The following is a 16,830-nucleotide window of genomic DNA, read 5'->3' as shown; positions in this document are numbered from 1 at the left end:
AGGCCACTGATGGAGAGTTTGACTGTCATGTTGGCCCTTTAATCAGGGCATTCGTCATGGCTCAAGAAAACCTGACTGACAGGCACCCTAAGCCACCAATGTCTCTGTTCTCAGGGGAGCTATAAGTCGCAGAAGCATTATGGTTGCCACTCACAGAGAACACAGAGTGAAGAAACAAGATGGCTGTATGGGTATGAAGAAAGCTCATGACAAGTAGTCTCTTTCTCTTGTCAAAGAGAAACAGAGAGGACCTGATCTATCACCTGTGTGGTGTGACTTCTGTAACTTAAGCTTGTGACAGCTTAGGTCTGAGGCATTTTAGTAGCCCAATTTATAGCATAGGCTTAGAGAACCTGAGGGTCTTCTCCAGTGCTATGTGGGCAGTCGGTTTCACAATGGGATTTTGTTTGTAGCTAAGGCTGAACAGGGACATTAAACAGCAGTGCCTTGCTGCTAGCCCTGAGGAACACGGTCAACTAAACACTCAGTGTTTGAGAGAGACTAGAACACGTCTGTTTCTTTTTCCTCTGGCTCTAGTCCTTTCTGTCTCCCCTGAGAAGGATTTTCTCATGGTTTTAATGGGTTCCTGAGGTGTGTAGGGAGAGGATGGTGCCCATGACCTACATTCCCAGATCTACCAGATTTATTTCTTATCTGTTCCCAGCCGATGGTCAGCTTTTCACACATTAATACAGACATGAAACATCTATTTTGCATGAATCTAGCCATTCCTGAAGCTTTATCATCATATCCATGAGCTTCAGTTTGGCGGGTGTGTGAGTCTGGCTTGAAGCTTCTAAAGTACTCAGTGTGCATGACCAGGGCATGGAGTAAGACTGTTTGCACTTTCTTGCTCTAGATTGACATATGTGCAGCAGACACGTGGCCACAAATGATCTGCAGCCATCCTTACATAGCTTTAGACGGAATGGACTGAGTTTGCTGCCTATCTTCACTCATAAGACAGCTGAGGGTGTTAGGCACATGACTCAGCGACAGAGCAGATGTTCTTGGATGCTCCTACAAGGTTGCAAGATAGCTGGCATTCCTAGAGGCATACCATCTACTGAGAGCTATGGGGCAGCGGGAGGCAGAGCCCACTGTGCCCTCATCAGGAAAAGCCACAGCCCCCACAGAAGTTACTACTGGGCTTCTGCTGATATGCCATGTGCTAGGAGCCAAATGATGCTTTCAGGGGCTAAATCAGAGGATTTCCTTTCAATAGAGGTGACCAAGAGAATGGAGAGGAACTATCTGTTGAGTCAACCATCAAGTGTTATCTGTCAGAGGAGCCATTTCTTAGCCATGCACAAGCTACGTAGCCCCTGCAAAAGTCACTTAAACTATAAAGATGCGGTGTCAATTGTGGTGTGGAGATAACTGGGGTGTAGAGATGTCATTCAACAAGGACATTCTGAACATTAAATGGACAAATGCTAAAGGACTGTCCTAACATCAGGCATACTTGACAGCTTAGAGCCAACTTGGCCATCTCCATACCTGGCTCCTCTTCTGGTTGTCCAGTGGGACAGCGCAAGCCCAGTGAGCTCCTAGGACAAAGCACAAGGTACCTTTCATCAGGCCAATAGAACTGAGTTGTTGAAAGGTAGGGCCTTGGGGTCAGGTGGTTCAGCCACTTATAGCTGTAGCCTGCAGCTACTAGGGAAATTCCTAGAATCTCACCATCTTTGAACAGAGGTCAGGGCTTGGATTTTATGAAGTCAACTATGATATTGCTTATGAAACAAAGTCTTTCACCAGCCAAAGCTCAGGGAGAGGGAGCTGTTATCATTGGATATGGGACCCCTCAGAGCTCTGTTCTTTGCTGGAATGGCATTGGGAAGAAAGAGAAGGCCTGGGTTGGAGTTGTAGCTCTGTCTGGTAAGATACCCCTTTACCTGTTGGCACACTGTGTCTGCTTTTAAGATGACACTAGAGCCTTGCCTGCCTTCTACCAGGAAGCCCCAGGGCAGGCACTAGAATAGCATTAAGCACAGAACAAGGCCCAGGGAAGTGCCTGTGCACAAGAGCTGTTCTTATTGGCCAACAAGGCTACCAGGCTGTGATGGGCTTAGTGTGTGAAGGTGCTTAGAATCTTATAGAGAAGTCTCCTGAGTTGCCTTGAAATTCCTTGACAGGATGCCCGCTTTATGACATGTAACACCATCACAGCCTCTGGCACCCACGGGTCAGTTCAGCAAAGAGGAATGGACACAGCATGTCACCCAGGTTTGGCTCAGCCCAGGGTCTGTGTTGGCAGAGAAAGCTGATGAAGAGGCCAAGAAACACTGGAAGCCACACTCACAATGGGGCTAAGGCCCAGCACCTGTGAATCTCTCTGTCTGGCATGGGAGGAGGAGACCAAAGCAGCATGAAGTCCCTGTAGCTTCTGTGTGCTCAGAACTTAGTTCTGCAGATTGGGTAAACCTCACAGCTGTTCTCTGTGATTTAAAGGGGGGGGGGCAAATGGGAAAGATGAAGCTTTGCCCCTTCGGGTGCAACATCATTCTAAGAGTTCTGTGAAATGATATCTGATGGGAGTATCCACTCTGCATCCTGCTACAGTGGGTAACCAAGGACCAAGAAGCCATTTGTCCAGGAAGAAGGAGCAGATCTTCTTTGTTGAAAGCAGAGGTTAAAGCAGACTCGATATTGTGCCTTATCCCGGAACCATTGAGTGGCAGCTGGTACCTCAGACCTGCTCATCTGCTGGTAAAACAGCCGCTGCTCATTCTGATCAGATAAAACACAGGGCTCTGTTTTCACAACTCATCGTACTTACCTGTTCGGCCAATCTTGCGTCTTGCCTTAAAGATGTCATGCTGTTAATCTTTACTTGTTTTTTTTCACCAGAGGATTAAAGAGCCTCAGCCTTGAAGTACGAAGTCTGGTTTGAGCATGAATCTTTAGCACTTTCTGTTCTGTGAACTGTGTAGTTTGTTGTTCTGTCATCAATATAGGCCCATGGTACATTATCTCCAGACATGGGTACACATGCTCAACTAATGGTGTTCTTCAGCACCATTACTAATCGTTTTATGTAATCTAGCACCAAGAGATGATCCTCTTGTGTCTTATGTTTTTATTTATTAATGGGTCTACTGATGGCATTGGACACCTAATTTGAATGTGAGATTCCAGAATGTGAGATTCTGGGATGCTCACACTTGCCCTTTCCTCATCTCCACAGCATCCTTTTAACCAATGAGACTTAAACTAGTTGACTTGAATGGCAGAAAGATTGCTTTCAGCAAGATGGCCATTTTTACTATACTAATCCTGCTGATCCATGAGCATGGGAGATCTTTCCATATGCTGAAATCTTTGATTTCTTTCTTTACAGACTTGAAGTTCTTGTCATATAGATCTTTCACTTGCTTGGTTAGATTCACACCAAGGTATTTTATATTGTATGTGTGACAATTATGAAGGGTGTCATTTCTCTAATTTTTTCCCAGTGTGTTTATCCTTTAAGTAGAGAAAGGCTACTGATTTGGTTGAGTTAATTTTACAAATTCAATTCAATCCCCATCAAAATTCCAACTCAATTCTTCATAGTGTTAGAGCAATTTGCAAATTCATTTGGACTAACAAAAAACCCAGGATATCGAAAACTATTCTCAACAATAAAAGAACTTCTGGGGGAAATCACCATCCTTGACCTCAAGCTGTATTACAGAGCAATAGTGATAAAATCTGCATGGTATTGGTACAGAGACAGACAGGTAGATCAATGGAATAGAATTGAAGACCCAGAAATGAACCAACACATCAATGGTCACTTGATCTTTGACAAAGGAGCTAAAACCATCCAGTGGGAAAAAGATAGCATTTTCAACAAATGGTGCTGGTTCAACTGAAGGTCAGCATGTAGAAGAATGCAGATTGATCCATTCTTATGTCCTTGTACAAAGCTCAAGTCCAAGTGGATCAAAGACCTCCACATAAAACCAGATAAATCAAACTAATAGAAGAAAAAGTGGGGAAGAGCCTCAAACACATGGGCACAGGGGAAAATTTCCTGAATAGCACATCAATGGTTTATGCTTAAGATCAACAACTGACAAATGGATCATCTTAGAATTGCAAAGCTTCTGTCAGGCAAAGGACACTGGACAAAAGGGCAACCAACAGATTGAGAAAAAAAAATTTACCAATCCTACATCTAATAGAGGGCTAATATTCAATATATACAAAGAACTCAAGAAGTTAGACTCCAGAGAACCAAATAACCCTATTAAAAATGGAGTACAGAGCTAAATAAAGAATTCTCAACTGAGGATTACCAAATGGCTGAGAAGCAAGCACCTAAAGAAATGTTCAACATCCTTAGTTATCAGAGAAATGCAAATCCAAACAACAGATGCTGGTAAGTATGTGGAGAAAGAGGAGCGCTCCTCTGTTGTTAGTAGGATTGCAAGCTGGAACAACCACTATAGAAATCAGTCTGGAGGTTCCTCAGAAAATTGGACGTTGCACTACCTGAGGACCCAGCTATACCTCTCTTGGGCATATACCCAAAAGATGCCCCAACATATAACAAAGACACGTGCTCCACTATGTTCATAGCAGCCTTATTTATGATAGCCAGAAGCTGGAAAGAAGTTGTCCTTCAACTGAGGAATGGATACAGAAAATGTGGTACATCTACACAGTGGAGTACTACTCAGCCATTAAAAACAATGACTTCATGAAATTCTTAAGCAAATGAATGGAATTAGAAAATATCCTCAGTGAGGTAACCTAGTCACAAAAGAACACATATGATATGCACTCACTGATAAGTGGATAGTAGCTCAAAAGCTTGGAATACCCCAGATACAATTCATAGATCACATGAAGGTCAAGAAGAAGGATGAACAAAGTATGGGTGCGTCAGTAATTCTTAGAAGAGGGGACCAAAATTCTCAAGGGAAGAAATACAAAGACAAAGTGTGGAGCAGTGACTAAAGGAAAGGCCATTCAGAGACTGCCTCACCAGGGGATTCATCCCATACACAGACACCAAACCCAGTCACTATTAGGGGTGTCATGGACTGCTTGCTGACAGGAGGCTGATATAGCTTTCTCCTGAGAGGCTGTGCCAGAGCCTGACAAACACAGAGGCAGATGTTTGCAGCCAACAATTGGACTGAGCATGGGGTCTCCCACAGAGGAGTTAGAAAAAGGAGTGAAGGAGCTGGAGGGGTTTTCAACCTGCAAGAAGAACAACAACATCAATCAAGCAGAGCTCTCAGGGACTAAACCACCAACCAACAAGTACACATGGACAGACCCATGGCTCCAGCCCCATATGTAGCAAAGGATGGCTTTGTAGGGCATCAGTGGGAAAAGAGGCCCTTGGTCCTGGGAAGACTCAATGCCCCACTGTAGGGGAATGCCATGGTAGGGAGGTTGAAGGGAGTGGGTGGATGGGTGGGGGAGCAGACTCATAGAAATAGGGAGAGGGGAGATGGTATAGGGGGTTCCAGAGCAGAAACTGGGAAAGGGCATAACATCTAAAATGTAAATAAATAAAATATCTAATAAAAACAGAAAAAGAGTGGCAGAAAGAAAACAACATGTTGATAACAACCACCCAGGGTCCTATTCTAAATCAAAGGAACCTGGCAGTGCAGGGCAGAGATGTTCTTCTGAGCTGGTAAGACAGTCCCAACAGGCCCTACAAAACTGGTTCTCAACCCATGGGGTGAGACCCCTTTGGGGTCGAATTTCAGACACAATTCACAACGGTGGCAAATTACACTTAAGAAGTAGCAACAACCTAGTCCACCTCCTGAGTGTTGCCACTACAACCAGTTAGTGTGGGTTTTGTTGATTTTTAAAAACGCTGCACCCTGCACATGTGAATGGGTGACAATTCATTTTTAAAATATGCCCTTTAATTTTTTTGTTGGTGCTTCCTGCCATCCCTCAGTTTTTCTCTCCAGAGCCTTGACATAAGATCAGAAACAAGTGCTCCCAGCGGGTGGCATCTGTGGGTCCGAGTGACCAACTGCCTCAAATTTTCTTCCCTCTATTCATGGACAGAGCTCTGGGCTGAGACCCAGAGGTCAAAAGGCACAGGTGCCTTGGCCTGTGAGCTTGGACGAGTGATGTAACTCTGTTCAAACATCAAGCCCCTCATTGGTACTGAGATAATTAATGAGGTTGTAATGAGAAGTAAGCTAATTGAGACTTCATGCCCCCATGGGATACCAGTATCTGTTATTAGTCATGGGTTGTAAGCAGACTCACAGTCTCATGCTCACATGACCTCAGACACTGAGAATTCTGACACTGTGTCAATCAGAAATATGAGCAAAGTGTTACCTCCTACTCCATGGAGTCATACACGGTGGATGGGGATGGGAAGTGGGGGTGGGGATGGGAGCTGGGTGGGAGGGGTTCAGTCCTCCTCAGGCTTATTTAACCAAGCTACCTTGAGATGCTTACATTTGGCCAAAGAAGAAATGCACTCAAGACCCAGAGCATGTGAAAGTGAGTCAGGCTATGTGTTATGCTGAAATGAAGCCTCCTATGAAAGTGAGTCAGGGTATGTGTTACATTGAAATGGAGCCTCCCATGACATGGGGCTACGAAGTGTGCCATCTCTACTAAATTTAATTATGCAAAATGTCAAGTCATCTCACTATTTACATGGGTGAAAAAGAAAAGCTGTGACTTATTGTTGAATGTTGTAAGAATTTCTGCTTCATTTCAGTTCCTGGAGAGGTCGCTGAAGCCCCAATTGACCAATGGAGAGCTCTCAGGCGCCCTGGTTGACCAATAAATAGGCCCCTTTTCCAGCTGAAGGAGGAGGATGGCCATTGATATTGAAGGCCAAGCCTTCTCTCCTTCCAGGCGTAGGTGGGGGAGGCAGTGAAGCTTCAAGTGCTTCTGGTGTCGCCTAAGTTCCCACTCACATGGCCTCTGGGCAGGTCTTCTATGCTGTTCTCAGGAAGACCACACAAAGCTGTGCAGAGCACTCCCAAGGTCAGCACTTGGTCATTTGTGTGTGTGTGTGTGTGTGTGTGTGTGTGTGTGTGTGTGTGTGTGTGTAGTAAATTTAAACCAAAATTTCAGAACCTTATTACATATCTGGTATTTAACAATTGACATGTGGTACTGTCAATTATTAATTGCCACCTCCCCCATATCCCAGCATTACCAAGAGTTTCCCAAAGAGCCACTGGAGATATAATCATCCCCAGGTCAATACACTGCAGCAATGCTGCCTTTCCATTTTATGTTCAGCACAGTATTCTGTCTTCCATTGTGTTTGTCTGTCCTTTGTCTCCAGAGCCCAGGCTGAAAACTCCTTTAGTACAGAGTCCAGTATGGCCACAGAGGGACAGCACAACACAGTTCCTGCCCTCAAAGCAGGGCCAGTAAGGCCTGCATCTTCTCAAGTGTTGATGGTTGCTGTAGGCATAAGACTTAGTTTTATAATGATGCACATATTTTGCTTCATGTTCTTTCCCCAGAGAATGTTCTCCTTGTTAAGATTATCAGGAATGTTCTTTCTACCAAGGTTAATGACTTCATAATAATCAGAAACATCACAATTCCAGGAGTCAAGAATGCATCTAGTTAATACTCCTCAGCAAAATGATAAGGCTGTGACCTTTAGGACAGCCCTAAAGGCTGTGGGAAAGAACTCTGAAAGCATGAGTTAAAGGATATATAAACAGGATTTCTCAACTATGCAAAATAAAAGCACTGCATGAGGAGTGCTTTGGCCGGCTTTGTGCTCAGTCTCTCAAACTCAGTTATTTTGCTTCATCCTTTCAACGCCTAAACACTTGCTCAATATTAAAATATTTTATTTCCCCTTGTAGAGGAGAAATAGAGTACACAGCTAATTCAAGGTTAGGTACCTAGCAGATAAGAATGTTTAAGCTCAGATGGCTATTTTAATCTGGGGTGGGTATTTTTAGCTGACATATTCTTATACTTTCTTATCCAGCTGCCATCTTTCCCAAACAACCAAAGACGGCTCAGTAGCAGAGTTAGCTATAAAAGGTAAGTGCTCCTAAACCATCGGATTCTTCACACTCATAAGGAATCACTTTCTAGAACTTTTCCTTACTTTCTAGAACATTAACATATCATAGAGGTGCACACAAAAACATACAGGTATTTTGGACTATGTTTCATATAACAAGGTACAGTGGCACAGACCTGGGATCTCAGCCCTCCCTGGGGGAAGGCAGGAAGACTCTAAGCCAAAGGTCATCCTTAGCCAGAGATATATGAGACTATGTCTCAAAATAACCAAACAAAGCAGAGCCTAGGGAAATGGCTCGGTGGTAAACTCCTTATAATATACATTTGAGAACTTGAGTGTGGATCCGTAGCACCCAGGTAAGAAGCTGAGCGTGGTGGTGCACACTTGTAACCCAGTGCTGGGGAAGCAGAGAGCAGAAATCCCTGACGCTTACCAGCTGACCAGCCTAGCGGAACCAGTGAGCCCCATGTTCAGTGAGAGATCCTCTCTTAGAAAACATGAGGTGAAGAATGATTGAGGAAGACACCTGATACTGCCCACTGGCCTCTCCATGCATCCATTCATACATGTACACACAAACATATGTACACGCATATACATGTACATACAGAAGTACATATATGCATCACACAATAAATACACGCACACAACTGCATAAGAGAAACAAACAAAACAAAATCCTTGAACTTGATCTTGTCATAAGACACTCCAGGTCTGAATCTGCCTGGCTTGTGTGTCCTACAGATGGAGTCAGCTCTTGTCTCCAGGTCTGTGTCCACCCTCCAGTCACACACACCCCACTCTTCTGGTCACTTCTCTTCAGAGGGAAGAACTAAATATAATTTGTTCAGTTTTATCTGAAGTAGGTATAATTAGAAATTATCTTTCAGTCCTTCGCTTCTTCACTCCCTTGTTTATTATACATGTCTCCACTGGGAGAGATAAGCTCGCTGGGAACAGAGAGCCCATGTGGCTCTCAGTCTCCCCACAACTCCTAAAGCACTGCTGGGCAAGTGGAGTAGGGCAGCACCGAGCAGGGAAATGAGAATGTGCATCAGGTTTAATGCAATAAAGCAGTGACCATGAGCAACCCTCTTACGGCCATTCTTTCCCCACAGCCCTGTAGTCTGCTCCCCCTTTGCAGCTCCCTCCTCGGCCTAGCTTGGTATTTATCCTTGCTGCCTCCCAAAGCTGCTGCTCCTGAAGGCTACCCCATCTCCTTCAAAGTCAGACTCCAGGACCTTCCTCAGCCATAGATTCTGGGAGTTGGCTCTAGCCCGGGGCTCTGAGAATAGCCCTCTTTCAGGTGCCTCTCACTGTGATAGCCAGAGCCCACTGCTGATCTGTTCGATTTCTCGTGTTCTTGAGTATGTGTTCTCATTGTCCCAGGAGAGAGTTGTTTGAGGTTTTGGCCTTTAGTCCATCTCTCCTCTTTAAGTGGGGATTGAACACACCAAGTATGTTGAACTCTCCATTTTTGGGGGTGGTCTGCTAGCAACTACTCAACTAGTACACAGTTCACTTCACATATGGCTACCCATATATCTATCTATCTCTATCTCTAATCTCTATATTTCTATACCTCTATCTATCTCTATCTCTAATCTCTATATTTCTATACCTCTATCTATCTCTATCTTTATCTATCTATATCTATGAGAGAGAGAGAGACAGAGAGAGAGAGAAAGAGAGAGAGAGGGAGAGAGAGAGAGAGAGAGAGAGAGAGAGAGAGAGAGAGAGAGAGAGAGAAGAGGTTCATGTGTGTGGAAATCTGAGAAGAGTTTGTGGGAGCCAGAGGACAGATCTGGCTATCAGGTTGGTGGCAAGTGCCTTCACTCACGGACTGAACTACTTCAGTGGCTCTGTGGCTGTTCTTGTGCTCTGAGCATGTGTAGAACTATTCCCTTGTTTTGCCTGAAGAAGGGATCATGCAATGACATATAAGAAAAAGAAAATGCCAGCTGTTCTTTCTGTGTGGGAGTGCTGTGAGTCAGTGCTTGACACTTTCTGCTTTCACAGGGAGACATGTCCAGGTAAATGAGCCCTGGGTAGCCGTGGGAATTCTTCATTTGTGCACACCATTCCTTTCAGCCCTGGAGAAATTAGAGCACTTCATTGCTGTGATAACACGTCTGTCCTTGTGGCTCAGTCATTTAATCTGACTTCTCCAGATCCTTCATGGTGTCTGTCTTGCCTATTGCTAGAAGTTTGAGTCCCAAAAGTCTACAGTTAGGATAGTTGTATTTCCTCCCTTGCCTTGAAAATAGTTCCGGGGGCTGGAGAGATGGCTCAGCGGTTAAGAGCACTGACTGCTCTTCCAGAGGTCCTGAGTTCAAATGCCAGCAACCACATGGTGGCTCACAACCATCTGTAATGGGGTACAGTACCCTCTTCTGGTGTGTCTGAAGGGATCAACAGTGTACTCACACACATTAAATAAATCTTTTAAAAATCTGAAAAAAAAAGAAAATAGTTCTGTTCCAGACATTCCTCCTTTGGTCAGTGAGACCAAGGTCCTTCTGAAGTCCTCTCGTCCTCTATGAACTCCGCACAGCTGGCGGTGGTTTGCCCTTTCTTTATTTGTGACGGTGCTGTGTTCCCCTGCTCGTCTTCTTGGTTCCATCTTGGACCTTTGTACTTGGACTATTTATTACCTTTTGAATAGTTTTCATATTATTTCTTCTGCCTTCCTGTGATGAGTGACTAATTGATGGCTGTGGTAAGGTAAATACCAAGGTCACATTCTTCCCATATTTAAAAAATACAATTGGGGCTGGGGATTTAGCTCAGTGGTAGAGCGCTTGCCTAGGAAGCGCAAGGCCCTGGGTTCGGTCCCCAGCTCCGAAAAAAAGAACAAAAATACAATTTACTACAGACTATGAAGAAAGCTCTCTGTCCTTGACCTGTCAAATCTGCCCTTCACCTTTCTTACCTCTCATCTCTAACCCATCTTTGCTACTCTTCTGTGTGGTTCTGACATGAGAATTAGATCAGTTATTTGATATAAAAGATAGAGCTTGGGACGTTAATTTAGGCCACTTGATACTAATTAAATACTTCTGGGCATTGTGAGGGCGTTTAAGGATGAGACTGTGGTTTAACTTCGTGAACTACACAAAGCAGATGGCCATTTCCATGTGGGTGAGCCTCATCCATCTTGTTGAAGGTTTGCATAAATCAGCCTAGTGGGGAAGTCTGACTTCTTTGCATGAGTGAGTCTATGAACCTCCTGCTAGCCTTGATTGACTCACATCACAGGTTTCTCTGTGTCCACGGGATTTACACCATTGACTTCCCTGGCCCTCTAGCCTGTAGCTTGTGTACAGTGGACCATCACATGAGCCAGGTCTTCATAATAAAGCTCACTCTCTGTATCTAGAATACGTGTGTTTAAGGCATCGCTTCAGCTTACTCATGCCCAGAACACTCAGAATGAACTCAGAACCCTTACAATGTATTTGCTCTCACATGTGCCTCTCAAAATCCAAATTCTGTTCCAAAAGAGAATCTTTATCCTGTCAATATATAAACAGAAGCTTCTCTGACTAAAAGCAACTCCACTCTTGGGATCAAGGGCCCTTGTGTCACATTGTTTTATTTTGCCACATCATTGAATTCCTGCAGAAACGTCATGTCCATTCCATAGTGTGCTTTTCTATGTGAAGCCACTGCATCCTGAACATCTTTGCTGTCCCTTCCTCCAGAGCCAAGTGCTAACCTTTATTTTCCATAAGCATTGGTTGAGTGTAGAAGTACCAAGATGTGGCCTGAATTCCCAGAGAGTTGTGACTAAGCGCAGGGAATTTGTGTGACAATTTCACATTCTGATGAAACAGGGGGAGGGGGGATATTTCAAAGCAGAGCAATACTGGGTGCTTCTCTTTAGTTTTGCAACCAATTAAAAAAAAAGTCTACCCTTGGGTTATGAAATTTCATTTATCTGAATTAGAGATTTACTGCCGGCGATAATGACCAACTCAATACTGGGAGCATCTGTAGTTTGCTGTCATTAGCTTTCCTCAGTGTAGGTCACTAAAGAAATAGTGCTAGACCCCAATCACATGCTTATGGCTGTTTACTCACAGCACAGTTAGGAATGGAAGCCCTCAAATCTCCTTGCTGCCATTCCTTCTGGAAGAATTCCCACCATTGTTAATGTAATGAGTCCTTTGTGACTTCCTTGCTCTTGGATAACAGCTTCCATCTAACCCTGGGAATATGGATGACAGAATTTCGTGAAGTAATGAGTTACCATGGTGTTGATGACTCCCCGATGATAATAGAATAACCACAGATGAGCGTGTGCACAGGCTTGCTTTGAAAACAGTGGATCAGTGGATCTTAAAGTGCCATCCACCCTCAACTTCAGGAAATGCAAATTCTAGGGTTCTTCATCAACCTATGGTGGCAGGATGTTTGATAGTGGTGGGACCTTTGTTGACTCATAATGATCCAGCACACTCACCTGCGATCAATCTGGAACACTGGCTTCATTGAGACACCAACAGATACTAATGGTTCAGGCCTATCTAAGTGATGGAGGAGAAGGCAAAGTGTATTAAGAGATCTATAGACGAGTAAGAAGTGAAGATGTTCAAATTGTAAAGATTTGATAAAGACAGAAAGTAAAACTGTGTTAGTGAGAGAGAGCCCTGGGGGATTTCTGGAGCAAACTCGTGAATGAGCATTTTATGAAGCAATGTCTGACAACCAAGACGATATTTTGGTTACTTAGAGGACACAATGTTCGTTGCGTGCTCTCCTGGTCAGCATGCCCTGTTTCCATGCTGCTTACCTGGTCAACTGTGCTTGGAAAAACTTTGTCTATCTCTGTCTTTGGATTTGCTAGCCATCGACCCTGACCCTTCGCTAGCTGCTATCCTTTGCTTGGCGTAGCTACTGCCAACCTTGCAGCTGTCCCCGGAGTTGTTAGTTACACTAAGTACTTTGTTCCTCACAGCTACCAAGAAGTAACTGTGACATCCCTGCTTATCTCTCTGTCTATGAGACTGTCTGGGTCTCTCTCTTAAGACGATATAGGCTTGTTGGAAGTCATCCTTACTTAGAAGATAAGCTGCTCTAATTAGTCACACATGCATAGTAAAAGCTACAGTTACATAGTATAAGTCTCTTGAGGGGTAAAGGTTTCACAGAAGCTAACCAATTAGTCTGCCATCACTGGCCTTGCTTCTTAGAGTCTTATAACCAGCTGCAAGCATTTTTGACTCTCATCCTGGTATTCCTGGCTCCAGAATCTTAACCCATCTCCTCTGTAACATACATGAACAACTTGCTGCTTTCTCTAATGACCCCCCTTTCCTTGGAGCTAGTTCCTGCAGCATCAAATCAGAAATTCTGGCAGTGGAGTCAAGACGCTTGTATTTAACAAGGCCTTGTGGGTGAATCAACATGTAAACATTAATGTTTAAGAATCACTACTCTAGGGCTGGAGAGATGGTTCAGCGGTTAAGAGCACTGACTGCTCTTCCAGAGGTCCTGAGTTCAAATCCCAGCAACTACAAGGTGGCTCACAACCATCTGTAATGAGATCTGATGCCCTCTTCTGGTGTGTCTGAAGACAGATAGAGTGTACTTATATATAATAAATAAATAAATCTTTAAAAAAAAAGAATCACTACTCTATATAAACATGATAAAATCCAAAGTTAAGAAAACTAGAGTGAGGACTGGGGCTAGTTATGCATAGCCCCTTGAACATCCATGTGGTCCCTGGCAGCTGCCCTGACCAGGGACATCCTCATGTTCTCTAGTGGTAATGTGAGTCACAGACATTGACACTGACGCCCACTGCTGTGTAGCCATGAACGCATACATGGCCCTCAGAGGGCAGGTCTGTGGGTGGCATGGCAGTTAGCAGGTCTCTGTCTTCCTCCCCCAATGCTGTGCTGCCTAGATTTGATTTGGTTGGATTTTTATGTGTCCTAGGTATAAAACAGCTTTGGCCACCATGCCAGGCATCCAGCTCAGATAAACAAAGGACTGCCTTCTGCTCTTCCCTTGACTGATATAAGAACACCATCACCGACAAAATGTCCCTTTGCCCATTGCAGGGGAGGGGGGGATTCTTCACAGATTTTTAAAATGTAAAAATTAAAATACCTTTTAAAATACACAAAAGAGTGCTATTGTTATGCTACTATTAGTAGTTTCAGCAGAAAATTAAGTAAATGACTCCTTTTCTGGTAATCAGTTTCTGCTTCTGATGATAAAAGTTTTCAGCAAAAACATACAGCCAGCTATTGAAGGGCCCTTTCTGTTTACACTCAGAAACCAGGCCATAAACCATTTGCTGCTTGTCTTAAGTATGAGGTACTTTATTTACTTCCTCAACTGATCTGCCTATCCGGGTTGTTCTGAGGGGAGAAGCTACAGTCTCTCTGGCTGAGTACCTCATAGTAAAACAGTGGTGTTCCTTCTCAGTAGGAATTGCACAGCTCAAAGTTGAAGTCTGGTGTGGGGGTGGAGGGTGTGGGTGGGGGGTGCGGGTGGGAGTTGGGGAGATGGAGGCCTGTCTCTACTCTGTCCTCAACACTTGCAGGACTTTCAGAGTATGTGATCACATTGTAAAAAGTTCACTATGAGTTTGTACATAAATTAAGTCATAAATTAAATAAGAGGTTTATAACAGAATGTCTATATACATGACCACTAGGAATAATTATTGTCACTTGTTACTAGCTTACAGGTTCATGGAGAGCTAAAAATCATAACTAAGTTGTCCTTAAAGTTTTACATAGATAAACCCAATCAATATTTTAATCTCCTGTCCTTGTACCTGTGATATATATCTTTAGCTCCTTCTTTATGACCTTCAGCTAATGGTTTATATAACCCCTAAGAATGTGCTCTAGGTTTTAGAAGTTTGTAATCTCAGAAACAATTCTGTTATAAAGGTGCTCAAATGTTACATTGTCACCATTCTGAAGCAATGGTGACCCTAGTGTGCTAGTTGTTTCTGCAGAATAAACACTATATGTGCAAAGCAATTGTTTTTGAATAAGGAATAAGAGTGCAGGGCTGTGATCTTGAGAAGTGGGGAGCTCTCAAAAAGGTGAGCCCATGGGCACATCTTTTTGCCCAGACACTTTCATGGCACAACATAGGAAAGTAGGGACCAAGTAAATTGTGGCCCTGAGGAATTAAGATGCTTTATGGAAAAGTAATAGGTTATTGATGCAGCTGAAATTTGTAAGCCCTAGAACCTAAGAAGAAAGAGCTGTTCAGAAGTCAGGATGGTCACTCCTTTTAATTTCTTGACCATGTATGGATGGCATATAAAAGGCTCACCTTTCTAGAGATCAACCACTTTGAGATTATGAGATAACAGGTAATGTTGGCGCATACTAGAATTCAAAATGAGCCAGAGAGGCAGCTCAGTGAACACTACAGACCTTCCATTATGACTACAGTGAGGTTGTGTCTTACTATAAAGGTTGTACTATAAGACAATTCTAATCTGAAATTGATCTGCTCTCCAGTAAGGTGAAATAAGCCTGACAGGACCAAAAGAACACACAGCCATGCATGAGAGTTAAAACAAAGAGCACACTTAGATACAATGCAGTCAAACTACTAAAAGACAAAAGATGAAGAGGAAAATTCTAGAAGCATTCATACAGGTCTTTAAAGTTACAAAACATGAAACAGAGGTATATAAATAACATGTAACTTTTCATCAGAAACAATAGCTGCTGAAGACAATGGATTGACACAGTTAAATTTGTGAGATGGGGAGGGGGTGGAGCCAAAATATATGAGGTGCAAGCAAAGGAAACAATTGAGTGAAGAGCAGCCACATGAGAGGGAAAAATCATGATCACCTATACAGCAACAGAGATTTAATATCCAAGACATAACACAAAAACCCAAACAACAACAAACTAACCCAATCGCCAATTAAGTGAAATAAAAAATGTGCAGTATAAATGGCCAGTAAACATGAAAAAAAGTGTTCAGCCTCATACTCCATCAGGGAAATGCAAGTTAAAATTGTAATAGAGATTCCATTCACATGCTGCTGATAAGAATGTGAACTAGTCCAGTTACTGTGGAGATCAATACGAACACTCCTCGAAAAGCTTATTTTATCTCCTCTAACACCCAGCTATACCACTCCTGAGGACTCATGGGAAAGACTCAAAGTGAACACATCACACTGATATTTGCGCATCAACGATTATTGAACCATTATGCATAATAGCTACATTATGAAATCAACCTGGGTATCAATCAACAGAAGAATTGATAAAAAATGTGGTACTTATACAAAATAGAATATTTTAAGTCATAAAAAAGAATGCAGTTATATCATTTGAATGAAAAATATTACCATTAATTCTCAGGCAAATAGTTCATTTTTTTCTCACTTATCTGTGGGTCCTAGATTTTATGTAAATACATAAGATCAGGTATGCAAATGAGATCAAAAACAAGGGGTGAGCAAAGTGGCTCAGGATGCTTTCAGATGATTTGATTTCAATTTGTAGAAACCACATGGTGGGCCCAGAGCTGAGGCTGTCCCACAACCCTCAGACACAAAACCTGCCTGCAGAGAGATGGACAGCCAGAAGCTCTCTCCCTCCTAAGCCCACAGCCCACAGGTGGGACCCCACTTTCTCTCTACTGACTGTGGAAAGAGAGACCCTCTGGGAGCATACGGGGCACAGGAGCCTGACCTGCTGGGAGCACATTGGGTGCAGGAGTCCCAGGGCAGGCTAGGACAGGACACTTCCAGTCTCCATCTGCACCCAAAGCTGGGGCTGTCCCACAGCTCGTGGTCCCAAAACCTGCTGGCAGAGAGATGGTCTGCCAAGAGTGCT

General features: G+C 43.5%; 1 non-coding gene across 1 annotated transcript; it reads right to left on the bottom strand.

Annotated features, from left to right (window-relative positions):
* Positions 1-13,923: 13,923 nt before the first annotated feature.
* Positions 13,924-14,066, bottom strand: LOC120093966 (small nucleolar RNA SNORA48). The gene has a single exon (XR_005487675.1). It is a non-coding gene; the product is annotated as a small nucleolar RNA SNORA48 (small nucleolar RNA).
* Between the last annotated feature and the right edge of the window lie 2,764 nt (positions 14,067-16,830).

This window comes from Rattus norvegicus, chromosome 7 (genome assembly GCF_036323735.1).
Source record: "Rattus norvegicus strain BN/NHsdMcwi chromosome 7, GRCr8, whole genome shotgun sequence".
Taxonomy (NCBI): domain Eukaryota; kingdom Metazoa; phylum Chordata; class Mammalia; order Rodentia; family Muridae; genus Rattus; species Rattus norvegicus.
The sequence above is the reverse complement of the archived record's forward strand: the minus strand, read 5'-3'. Positions and strand labels throughout refer to the sequence as shown.